The 11,300-nt window shown below is 40.1% G+C and overlaps 2 long non-coding RNA genes across 3 annotated transcripts in view; one reads left to right on the top strand and one right to left on the bottom strand.

Moving 5' to 3' along the window:
* Positions 1-7,685, top strand: part of LOC120379766 — a 117,693-nt gene extending 110,008 nt beyond the window's left edge. The window contains exons 3-5 of the long non-coding RNA XR_005587569.1: positions 3,386-3,531; positions 3,926-4,055; positions 7,462-7,685. This is a non-coding gene — a long non-coding RNA (uncharacterized LOC120379766). The remainder of the gene's footprint in view (positions 1-3,385; positions 3,532-3,925; positions 4,056-7,461) is intronic.
* LOC120379767 overlaps positions 3,589-11,300 on the bottom strand; it is a 29,480-nt gene continuing 21,768 nt past the window's right edge. Inside the window, exons 3-6 of one of the 2 annotated variants that reach the window (XR_005587571.1) lie at positions 10,748-10,814; positions 6,060-6,299; positions 4,164-4,237; positions 3,589-3,996 (exon numbers count right to left, since the gene is read on the bottom strand). This is a non-coding gene — a long non-coding RNA (uncharacterized LOC120379767). The remainder of the gene's footprint in view (positions 3,997-4,163; positions 4,238-6,059; positions 6,300-10,747; positions 10,815-11,300) is intronic. The other variant, XR_005587570.1, reaches the window with a different exon arrangement.

Genomic DNA, 11,300 nt, shown 5'->3' with positions numbered 1-11,300 from the left:
TATGTCAATGCCCAGCTTCAGCTGTGCTGTACCCAAGGCAAATGGATGAGAGACGTGGTGGTTAGAAGGTACTACCTCATCCCTACCCCACCTCTGACCCCACTGTGTGTTGCTATTTAGGAACTCCACCACACGGGGTACACCAGCCCCTACGAAGGATCCAGTTCTGGATCTGACCCATAAACCTAATTATCCTGAGTTAATCCAGCAATGAAGAAAGTTGGAAATTGGTCTTTCTTATTAATAATGAAAAAAATGATGAAATTCTCTGAACCTGCCAATGTCACGAGCAATACCACTTTTCTCTAAGGTGACTGGCACTAGCTGTAGGCTCAGAAATGCCAATTATAATTAAAATCATTATTTTCAAATACACGTTGGTTTATTCCTGGTGAAAAGTGAAGAGAATTTTAGAGTGACAGATCTCTGTAAAATATAAACTTAAAGAAAAAGGTTTTTTGAGGCTGCCTCTAACGATTCAGTTTCAGGTGTGAAACCGGCATTAGGTTGAAACATGTCTTCCTTAAAAAGCATCTTGACCAAGCTGGCATACTGCATTATATTAGTATAATTCAGATTCAGGCTGAGCCATGCAAATAGAACAGATGGTTATTTAATGGCCTAAATTTTCAAAAGTCGCTAGTGATTTCTCAGTTCCTCCATGCCGAACTTTCAGACACCTTAAAAAGGCATGATTTTCAGAAAAGTGCTGAGTGCCCATCCTCTGAAAATCAGGTCCCTCTAAGAATTCTCAGATTGGGCACTTAAATTCACCAGCCACTTTTGAAAATTTTGGCCAAAGATGGTAATAAAATGGCAAGGAGCAGACCGAGCTCCAGAATTGTTTTTGGAGGGGATTAGAGATGGAGATTTGATGGTGAGCTAAGGGCAACAAATTCTTTATGCGTCTGACTAGGTTTAACTATTTACCTATAACAATATGCAAGTAACCATAGTATCTAAGGGTCATATCATCAACTAGGATATTCAGCATTGTCATGGCTGGAGAGAAGTCTCTGTTTCACCCTTGCTGGGTTTCTGTTCCATAATTTGAGCTTGATTCTCAGCTGTGGCTGCAGGAGGGTATAAATTGCATGCACAGGGGTGGTTGTTTGTTCACTACTGGAGTAAAAACAACAAGGAGTCCGATGGCACCTTAAAGACTAACAGATTTATTTGGGCATAAGCCTTCCTGGGTAAAAACCTCACTTCTTCAGATGTCACTACTGGAGTGGAGCTTTAAACTCGGGCCTGGACGTCACAGGAGCCCTAAAAGTAGAAATGGTGTCAGAGCATCTTCTGAGTGCCCTAGCCCTTCTAGCTTCTGCAACAGCCCCTGGCTGCTGGGAGAGAAGCAGGGTCTGTGAGCAGCTTGTGGTTGTATCTGCTCCAGGATGACTTTCTACCCCTGGGGACCTGGAGCCCAAGTTTGGCTGGAAGGCAGTGAAACTCAGAAGCATCTGGTACAGACCGCCACCAGTAACTGGATACTGGACTAGATGGACCACTGTTCTGATCCTGAATGGCAACTCCTATGTTCCTATGGATTTGGTCAATTACCATTCTATTTAGATTCATTTGTACAAGGCTATCAAACAACCTCCTTTTCCCTGTGCATTTGTGCTGTGGTAACCCATTTGCTCAGATTGCATCTGCCACCATTTGTCAACAGGAATTATCCCAAAGGGTACAAGGGTCTGGTCTGAAAGCTGGAAGCTAATGAGGGATCTAGATCTAATTCTAAAATGAAAAGGAGAAAGCTCACTGAAAGCTTGATTCCACTCACATTGCAAGTGACTAGATTACATGCCAGGGAAGATGCTATAGTTGAAGATTATTGCCAAGTGCTATTGAGGACGGCTAGCGAATACATTGCGCAGCTATTTTGCCATTGCTGTTAGTCTTAAAACCTTGGGTTTTTTCCTGCCCTGTAATCTTGTACTCATGTCCGTTACATTCCAAAAGTTTCTGTTTAAAAGCATTTCCGCTCAATATGATTAGCTGCTATTGGGAGGGTTCTGTATTAACGACTCAAAGCTTAACTTCAGATATTTTGAGGTGGTTTTAGTGGGCCTGGCTGAGATAAATGAAGTCTATTTTCCCCCTGATTGCCTTGTTGGATCTCTTTGTAACTTCCCCTTGTATTCCTTTCTGTTCAATACTTTTCAAAGTACTGAGAGTTTAAAGAGGTACAATAAATCCCAGATCAGTTTTTAATGACCATGGTAAGCCTGCTTGTAATATGTCAGTAAGCTGAGCCTAAAAGCCAATGGGGAATAAGCCATTTCTGCCTTAGTAATTGCCTCCACAGAAAGATTTATAATGTCATTATCTGAATCTACAAGAAATAACTCATAGAGCTGAAATACCCGAAAAATATTACAATTCTTTTAAAATCCAGTCATTCATAAATGCTAAATCCTAAAAGATTTTTCAAGATGTTTTATGTTAAAAAATAAAACCTAGTGAAAATATAAATGTACTTTTCTGAATCAGATTCTTCATGTATCTGTTTGCAGCCCTGTAGTTTGTTGGGCAGGAGAATGGTGCAGTGCATTGCTCAGACGTAGCACTGTGCTGTTGATAGCACAAATGAGTTCTGAAAAACCACAGAGAAAGAACATTCCTAGTCATTTTTCTTTATCTAAGTATGATTCCAGGGGGGAAGCGGGTTAGTTAGTACTGCAATAAAATTAATTTTAGCAATAAAAATCACTTTCCCCCTATTTTCCCATGAAAAACCGCACGAAATGTCCTGATAAATGTACTGCAGCACTGTTTAAACCATTTCAGCCAGCTTCCTTTGCCCTTAGCATTCCCCAATCAGAAGATATCATTCATTTCTTTCAAAATGCAGGAAATGCACTCTTCAATTTGTCTGGTGTTTAATAAAGTGCTTGAATTGCCATAGCTACCCTCATCTTCTGATGCTTTAATATAGTGCAAGATTTATACTAATTTCAGCTAGACTATATTCTTCAGAGTAGAAAACTATTACACTTTAAAAGATACTGTCAAGGTATTTTTCATATTTTTTTTAAACAGTAACCTCTTGGAAACTTGAACTTGAAATTTCTTCCCTGCTGATTTATTTTATTTTTATTTTTTTTGTCTCTGTCTTGCATGCATGCATGCTGGTTTGTTGTTGCAGAGTTGCTCATGAGTGCTGGGCTTCTGGCATAATTTTATTTAATCTCTCTTCATAGAAATCTGCCTCCTAGTGAAGTGTATTTAAATAGTGATAAAACTCTAGCACTGGTTTTTAATGAACCAGTCCTCTGCCCACTGGGGTTTGATCCATTCCACTAGAGTCAAGGAGCTTTGGAGCATGCCCCCTGTCGTGCTTTATGCATCGTAACGATCATCTACTGTGTTTGTTTCTTAGGGCTTGTCTACATTACCCACTGGATTGACGGGCAGCGATGGATCCAGCGATCGATCCTTGTGTGTCTCGATCCACCTCCCCGAGAAGCATAAGGGAAGTCAGCAGGACACGGTTTCCTGTTGACACAGTGCAGTGTAGCCACCGCTGTAAGTGGATCTAACTACGTCGACTTCAGTTACATTATTCACATAACTGAAGTTGCGTAAGTTCGATCGATTTACCGCAGTAATGTAGACCAGCCGTGGGGTCCAATCTTGCTGTCTATGAAGTCCATGTTAAAACTAATGTTGATTTCAGAGGGCAAGATTGTGCCCTAAAACTGCAAGCTTATTGAGGCAATAACCTTGATTGAAATCCTGGCCTCACACAAGTCAATGGGAATTTTGCCATTATCTTGAATGGAACCCAGATTTTACCCCATTTCCTGTACTGTCCTGCTCAGAATACAGAAATCACTCAGTATATAGTAATTATTTATTCATCATTATTGAGTATTATGAACTTAGAAGTTTTTTTTTTACTTTGGAAAAAAAAAATCAGCTCCAGGAAATAGATGTTCACTCCCATTCTGGGCACTCAGACGTTGGCAAGGTCTCCTGAATCTACTATGTCTGAAAAGAATATTGAAAGGTTTATATCTTGAATTTCACAGTGATCTACAAACAGAAGGGTGAGTATCTGCCTCTGGATGTGCATGCATTTCCCGTTAGCATTAGTGACATTCATGTATGTGAATAAGAAAGGAAAATACCCTTTAATATGCTCTTCATTTATTTACCTCAATTACAAGTTCTGTAGCTAGACTGTTAAGCTTTTGGAGGATTTTATCTTCTTTCTGAGACGTCTTCTATACTGAAACATAGCAAGATAGCTGAAGATTTTAGGAAACTAATGGACTTGGAATTTCTGAACCAACTGTCTTGAAATGATGTTAAAAAAAAAACAAAAAACACACATGCACGCACAAAAAAAACCTCCAGCCTCTTTTATGAAAGCTTATTTCCCTTAAAAGCAGCTGCATACTGAGTTGACTCAGATTTAGAAATTGAAGTAAGCTTGATGCATTGTTTATCATTAGCTTTTAAAGCCTAATCATGATTGAGATCAGAACGTAGCAACTAAAATAAAATAAAACCCAGCAAACTAAAACTCTGTGAAGGAATTGCAGAAGATGCAAGGTGACAGCCTGGAGTGAGCCATCTTGGGCCACATCCTTAAACAGGAGGAATATAAATTTGCTTTCAGCTGGATTGTCGATAATAGGATTGATGGCAGAGAGAACTTAAAACCACAATGAAGGATGAAAGAATATAAAAATATCCTATTGCTTCTTCTGTTGGAGACCCATCCTGTAAGAATCAGGGCTAAGTAAGGAATTGAGGTTGGCCAGGATTAGCCTCTGGTTACTCATTTTGTGCCACGCTTTTTCACTATTGTATGTAGCAAATGTTTGCTGACAAGCTAACCAGGAATAATAGAAGGATAAAGGGCTAGAGTGACATACTGAATGTTACAATTGTTATTCCTGTCTTCTAAATGTGGTTTACCTTTGACTGTGTCAAAGGTGACTAGTCTAGAACTCCAGGCAACTAGGCAGATGAACAGTTCAGGATATGTGTGTTACTCATACCTAAAAACCAAGGCCACCGTCCTGCAAAATATCTGCCTATGTGAAGTCCACTAAAGTCATTGAGGCTCTACAAACATGTAAGGGCCCATACTGGTGTTTCCCTTTGCAGGATTGGAGCCTGAGTTATGAATACCAGCACAATCCCTATTCTTGTTCTCATGAAAATGCCCATCAGTTGGTTGGTTCACTTGTATCTTACATAATATACATAACATCTTTCAGAGGTTATTCTCCACCACCAAAAAATAATGGTGTTAATAACGGTAATATACATAACATATATGTGCTATCTTGGGCTCAGACTGTCACCTGGGAATCTGGACCTTGTGCTTGGGATGCCCCATCAGTGCAAAGTGGTCCTACAGTGGCCATACAAGCTTTTTTACTGCCCCATCTCACTGCAAGCCAGTGTAGGCATGTGGAGAGATGGAGAGGAGGAATGTGCCTCAGATCTCTTGACTAAAGCCACTTTTGCACTCTTCTCCTACCCTGAGTTGCACTGTGCACTCCATGGCAACAGCCAATGGTCAGAGCCCTTGTATCTGAACTGTATTTTCAGATTTAAGCCATGATCCTGCAACTGACTCCACATAGATAGACTCTTGTGCCCCTATGAAGTTAGTTGCAAGACTGGGGACATAGACTATAAAATTCTTAGGGTAAATATTTATAGGTACAGTGCTCAACAAATGAAAAACATAATAACTGTCAAATACCATCAATTGTCCCATTGGCATCTCAAAATATCTCCCAAAGAGAACAGCAAATTCTCAAGGCCTCAGCATTCATGCAGCATGAATGAGAAGACAATACACATTTTGATAGAGTGATTATGAAGCAAGCCTTTTAAGTAAAGGCAAATTCAATTTTTTCCCCCAAAAAACAAAGAGGAGTTGAATTAGGAAACCGCATCACTCATTGCTGTGAGAAAGTACCTAAGGGCTGGTCAACACTGGGCGGGGAGGGGGGAGAATCGATCTAAGATACACAACTTCAGCTACACTCTTTGTGTAGCTGAAGTTGAAGTATCTTAGTTCGACTTACCTGGTCGTCCTCACGGCAGCAAGTTGACTGCCATGGCTCCCCTGTCGACTCTGCTTACTCCTCCTGCCGAGGTGGAGTACGGGCATCAATTCGGGGATCAATTTATTGTGTCTAGATGAGATGCGATAAATCGATCCCCAATAGATCGATTACTATCCACCTATCGGGCGGGTAGTGTAGACGTGGCCTTAGTCTGTATAGTTGTGGTAATTACTGTCAAGAATCTCCTGTTGAGGGATCCTTGAGAAGAGGAAAATGGACACAAAGAACTAGTAAAAACACAGTCAATTGATTTTGGATTTATCTGCAGAGGATGGTTTCAGGAGGGAGGCAACTGTGGAAAATTTTTGTGTTGCTTGTAGCATAGATTCAAGCTTAGAAAAAAAAACTAGAGCTACAGACTTTAGGACGACGATGCTGGGTGTACTGGGTGCAGAGGACTACATTCAGATTACTTCTGCATTATGTTTCTTAGTTTAGAATTTAAGGTTAAGTAACTTTTTTAATTTTAATTTTCAAAACAAAAATTTTAATTTTAATTTTCACTATTTTCATCCAATCTCCAAATATTACACATCTCTATTTGCACTCACAATTGACCCACAAAACTGGGTTTGGATAAATGGTTCTGGGTTTAGCCTATGTGTAATACATGAAAATGACATAGGTCAAGAGAAGAATATTTAATGTCCTTAGACAAGAGCTAACTGATCCATTATGTTCCTGTGAATCAAAATATGGGGGAAAGATCCAATCACATTTCCATTTGTCTACTTGAAACCTTAAGCTTGGGATATGAAAGATCATTTGATAGCACAGGGAGTATCTGCCAGTGGAGATGGGACTAGGGAGTACAGAATATACCAGGACAACACAGTGAGTGAGTCTGTCATACACATAAATCAGCCACACTCCCTCTGAATTTCTAATTGTTTCCCTAAAAAGGTTTTAGTCAGCCCCTTAAAATGATGATCATACAAATGCATTTTTATGGTGTCTGTTTGCTTTTAGTTATGCAAATTTGTTCAAGAGAAACGATGCACTCAAAATGCTCTAAAATTTTTCAAAACTTACTGATGTCTATAGTGTGACAGAAGTACAGTTAATGCACACCAACAGGGTCTGGGATTGTAATGATTTGGCGGGGGGGGGCGTTCTTTAAATAAAGAGATCTCTCCCTTAAAAAGGAGAACAAGACAGACTCTTTTCTTAAGAGAAGTCTGTAAATATTGGTTTATAATCTTTGCTAATCCATTTTCTGTTCAGTTGCTTGCTGCGTCTATAGTGGGAAATTGGAAATGCAACTGCAAAGGCATAGATTAATCTTTTCACTGTAGTGAATGTATTTAAACTTCCTTTTCTAGTATTAGAATTCCATTCATTTTTATAATCCTCTTCATAGGTGGGTTAGTGCTGAAGATCAGAGGAGCCAAGGAGACAAAGGGCCCGGACGATCAACATCCAGCACATTCGAATGCTACTTTTAATGCTTAATTTAGAAAGTGACATAAGAGTCAGCAGTTCCAGTCCAGCCCAAGTCAGCAAGGCAGGAAATTGTTACCAATGTGATGGGCTGCTTACTAGCTTTCTACAGCTGGATGAAAATTGCCATTTATTTTTCAGCTTTTCAATAAAAAAATTATCCCTGAAAAAGTTTGGGTTTTGAAAACCATTTTTGGTAAAAAAAATAATTCCGTCTTTGACCCAGCCTCATAAACTTTTACCAAATACTGAACATTTTTGCCAAACACTTTTTGGTTTCTGTCTGTGGATGTGTTTTGTTTTCTCAAAAAACTGGAAAAATTTGAACAAAGTGCCTTTTTTTTTTTTTTTTTACAAAAATGTTTCAACCAGCGCAACTGGCTTCTATTCAGCTCTATAGCTGTCCTGCTACGTGACTTTGGGCAAGTCACTCTACTCTCTGTCCCTCTGTCTCCAACCACACACTTCCCCCTTGGTCTTTCTTGTCTATTTAGACTGTAAACTTTTGGGTTGTGTAATTGTATCTAAAGTACCTAGCACAATGGGACCCCAGTCACAGGTAGGGACAGTAGTCATAACCATAATACAAATAATAATAATAATTAATAAATATCCACATAAAAATAAAATATCACAGCCTGATATTTTGGCATTGATCAGCTGGGGCAACTAAACGGCAGACTGACTAAACATGGAGACTTTTAGATCAGAACTGGGACCTACAATCAGAGGCTGATTCGTCACTCCTTTACACTAGTTTTGCACAGCTGTGACTTCAAGGGAATCATAGCAATTAAAACTGGTGCAACAGAGTGGTGTAATTAGGTCCCAGCACTCAACCTCTGAAGGTTGAGGCAAATTTGGTGGGGCAATGGAGGATGCTTGCATTGTTGTGGCTTGTGCTGAACCTTTCCTCTGGTTTAAAAGTCTATCTGGCAGCTCCCACAAGTGCTAAATTCATATATTAAAAAAAAAAAGTAAAGCAAGATGAGGAAATCAAAACTGTGACTATGATGCTGTGAATTTATAGAGCCCTGCACCGTCCTAAATCCACAACAGAGCTCCCATTGATGTCAGTGGGCATTATATGGCCCATAATATGTCAGGCCATCTAAATTCAGTGGCTTAGCACTTAGAGGAGCCTTTTGGAAAACATCCTGAGTGTTATGATTTACAGCACTGTAGAGCTGATTAAAAAGTCACTCGTTAAAAAGGTATCTTTTATTATAATTGCTAAATATTTTTTGGTGTGGTTAGTAGGTTTTGCCTTTAAAATGATTTGTGTGTCCTGGCTCTTCTCCCAAGCTGTCAGATCAAAGCCACTGGCTGGTAAAAGATTTGTACTGGACTGAAGGGAGCTTTGCAATGCTCCACATTTTCACACGTACACACTGCACAAGTAGGGGGAGGCAGGGTATTCCAGCGGATAGGGCAGGCGCTCCCAGCTACTGACTTGCTATGTGATCTTGGACAAGTCACTTCACCTTCCTCTGTTTCAGTTTCTCCAATGGCTATAATTCTTTGGTATTTCTACGTGGAAAGCAGGATATAAGTGCTAGGAAATTGATGATCATGCACGTTGATGTCAGTGCACCAAATGTGATAAGGAAAAGTGCCCCAGTTTGGGACTTCTAAGTAGCGCATACAGGAGCGTAAATATTGTGACAATAGTAGGCCCATACAAGCACTAAAGTACACTGATCCTCTCCCCCATGGCTCTGGTCTCCCTGACTTCTCTTCCTCCCCATCCTGGTCCTCACTACATGGAGCCTTTGTGTTGTCCTGTAGCTGTCTACATTGGGAAGGGAGAATACCAACTAATCTATCCAGATTCTTCTCCCTGTTCTAGAGGTGTTTGTAAAATGGAAACCTCTTCCAAGAGCAATATATGTTTTTGAAACATTTTTCATCTCAAACTGGGCCAAAATATAAAGAACACTTTTTTTTTTGTGGGAAAGTTTTTGAAGAAAATATTTGTTTTGGAGCAACCAAAATGGATTTTTTTTTTTTTTTTGGTTTCCTGGCTGCCCGTCAGCTCTGGAAAGGTAGAAAGCCAGGCCACTCAGCCTTCCCCCACAGCTTCTGGAGCCAGAGACCCTGGGCACTCAGCGTTGCTCCTCCCTCCCAGCTTTCTGCCTCTCCAGCTCCCAGAGCAGAGTGTGGAGGTTGAGTCAGAGAGTCAGGGAACTCAGACTCAGCAGCCGTCTGGGAAAGCTTTTGTCAGTTTTATCCATTCAAAGTGAAATTGACAAGACCCTTGTAGGCAGGCAGCCGTGGCATGATCATTTCAATATTCCCAATGGAATCAATTCTTTTCTGGAAAACTGAAATTTTCTTGTAGAAAATTTTGGTTTTGCAATAAATTAATTTTTCATCAGCACATCATTCCAACAAAACCTTTTTGACCAGCTCTACTTTGGATCTGCTATTATATATGTCCCAGGACTTGTTAGATTGGATCTTAATGAACATTCCAAGCACAGCTTGCCAGACAGAGTGAGTCCTGATTACTAAAGGACTCTGAGTCTCTGACACCCAATCATAGACCAGTGTGTTCAGAGTCACAGAGGTCAGCAGTAACTGGTTTTCCTTACCACACCACTAGTGGCTGCATATCTTCCTATAGTTGACAAGCAGCATCCTCACAGGAAAGTCTGCTCTGTGACATTGCTTGCTAGGAATGGGATGGATCACTTGTGGAAGAAGTTGATGCTGGCAGAATACCATGCAAGTGAAGTCTACAGTATGCACAGTGCCATTTAGCTTCCAGCAAACCTGACCCCTGTGTTCAGAAAATAGACCAGACAAGCCACCTAAACAGTGATTGGTGCATTGTGGGATAGAAGCATGAGGACTGTTTGTACCACTAGCTGTATTATGTCAGTGATTCGTGTCCACATTGTCATTCTATGGGTGGAGACTGGACTGGGTGAGGATCATATAATGGTTACCTTTATCTGAACCAAGTCTAATCCAAATAATGATGTGATTGCCTGTGAATTGTTGGGAGCATTTAGGCATATGTGTTACCAGAGACACACATGGTGGTTAGCTTTGCAAATTTCTCTAGTGTACCCAAGGGCTGAGGATAATCCAGAGGAGAGAAATGAGTTCACCTGATAGGCAGGAGTGAATCTGGTATCTAAGAATATCAAGAAACATCCTTAAAAAAGCAATTTCATAGCTGAGTTGCATTTTCAACCCACCTTTACTCTTGACTTGAAGTCTGCAGCCACCCCTACAACTTTGTCTTCTGAATAAGATACTGCTTTTCTAGCAGAACAAAAGAACCATTAATGACACCAATTAACCAGTGTAATTCTCATTTACACCTCTTTATTACCTTCCATATACAGTATGTGATACATCATACATCCCATTAATTGTTAACATACACATAAGTCAAGATCTTTTATTATACTGGGTCATCATTCATTGATACAAAGATATTGTCACATTACAGCTGAGTCCACACGCACCACTGTAATGGGGAATCCAAGACCATTTTCACAGCAAAACTGATTGTGTAACTAGGCCCTTTGAAAATGCTTGGTATGAAATTTGGTCCCCTGCCAATAGACACTGATGAAGAGCAAGGTGTGATAGGGACTTGGAGTGAGTTTTGTGCTGTTTTAAACAAATATTGAAATACATCATTTTGGCCATTTTAAATTAGGACACTGAGCAAGATGGTTATTTAATCACATTGTGATGCTTTATGATTTCTACTCATCTAACAAGCATAATATGAAGGAATTC

This window comes from Mauremys reevesii, linkage group 13, assembly GCF_016161935.1.
Source record: "Mauremys reevesii isolate NIE-2019 linkage group 13, ASM1616193v1, whole genome shotgun sequence".
Taxonomy (NCBI): Eukaryota; Metazoa; Chordata; order Testudines; family Geoemydidae; genus Mauremys; species Mauremys reevesii.
Note: the sequence above shows the minus strand (reverse complement) of the source record. Positions and strands in the feature narration are given on the sequence as shown.